Genomic DNA, 1,574 nt, shown 5'->3' on the forward strand with positions numbered 1-1,574 from the left:
GAGCGATGAAATAACTTGTAACTGGCATCCAGAACAACACACGGGAGCATTTTTTTGATCCCACCAATGATATCATTTGTCTGTGGCTTCCAAAACATTACAAACCACAGTTTAAAGAAAAACTCTACATTTTGTCAACACTCTGGTTGAGGTTTGGATGGGTTTAAGCTAGGTTTAAGACTTGGTTATATCTTGGTTCAGGTTAAAACTGATACTTTGTTAAGAATAGAGAAACCTTCATTGTAACATTGTGTTACAGTTTCCGTAGTGTAGTGGTTATCACGTTCGCCTAACACGCGAAAGGTCCCTGGTTCGAAACCGGGCGGAAACATGTTGATGTTTTGGTGGCACGGTGGCACGGTGGCTCGTTGGCTCGGTGGTAACACTGTCGCCTCACTGCTAGAAGGTCCCCAGTTCAAATCCCGCTGTGGGCGCAGGGGGGCGTGTCCTCCACCATGCCCTTGGTGCCTGCTGCTCGAGGCCTTTCTGTGTGGAGTTTGCATGTTCTCCCCGTGTTCACCTGGGGTATCCTCCATAAAAAATACCCCCACTAAAAACATGCAAGAAGATCACCACCTGACCAATGGTTACAAATGAGAGTTGGGTCCCCGGGCGCTGGTCGACTGGCAGCCCACCGATCCTGGTCTGCCGTGGAGGAAGGACTGACCATGGATGGGTCAAAAAGCGGGAAAGAATTTCACAATTGCATGGTGTGTACAGTTTCCCTCCTCAACTATGCATGTTGTATGTAATGTGACGAATAAAGGAATTCTTAATGGTTACAATAATAGTCACTTGATATGGGTCAGGGAATGATTCTGGTTCTTGATCATAGTTAAAAGAAGACAACATTGACTACCAGTAGTCAACAGGAAACAAACAGCCGTCTCCTGTCTTGTAGTCTGATGTTTTGTTGACCCATCCATCCACCCTAAACCCCTCCCTCTGTGGACTTTAGCTGTATAACAAGGTCACCTGACTTCCTCCTTTGCTCTCAACAAACAACAGTCATAATTACTATTTTTGGGGGGCATTTGCTGGGAGGACTGTCTTTCTTGCACAGTTACTCTTTCTCTCTAGTTTGAGAAATTAAAGCCTGACATGGCCTGAAAACAGAGATGAATTGACTCTGACAGACTCACTTACAAGCAAGATAACTTGACATTTACACCAGTGACTTGTGACTTCACTTGGACTTTCCTCCCCAAACCAACAGATCTAAAATAATGTTATAGAAAAGTGAGAGTTGAATCAAGTCTTCATTTTGCCTCCAACAGATACACTTTGATCAATCTGGCAGCAGCCTGTTACACACAAGCAGGTGGGAAACATCAAGGCTTATTTAAATGCAATACTTCTTAAAATAAATTGAACTTGAGATTCAAAGGTTTTCATATTATTTCTTTAAATTCACCACACTATTACATGGTATTAAATTTAGTGAAGAGCGCACACAAGATTTGGGACGTGAACTTGACTGAATCAGGACTTAGACTTAATTGGGGCTTTCAAAATAAAGATTTTGTTCCACCTTTTTTTCAGATAGTGCAGCACAAACCCACTGAGTGTTAGAG

The 1,574-nt window shown here is 43.0% G+C and overlaps 1 non-coding gene across 1 annotated transcript; it reads left to right on the forward strand.

Annotated features, from left to right (window-relative positions):
* The first annotated feature begins 258 nt into the window (after nt 1–258).
* On the forward strand, nt 259–331 carry trnav-aac (transfer RNA valine (anticodon AAC)). The gene has a single exon. It is a non-coding gene; the product is annotated as a tRNA-Val (tRNA).
* The last annotated feature ends 1,243 nt before the right edge of the window (nt 332–1,574 follow it).

This window comes from Chaetodon trifascialis, chromosome 11 (genome assembly GCF_039877785.1).
Source record: "Chaetodon trifascialis isolate fChaTrf1 chromosome 11, fChaTrf1.hap1, whole genome shotgun sequence".
NCBI classification, from domain to species: Eukaryota; Metazoa; Chordata; class Actinopteri; order Chaetodontiformes; family Chaetodontidae; genus Chaetodon; species Chaetodon trifascialis.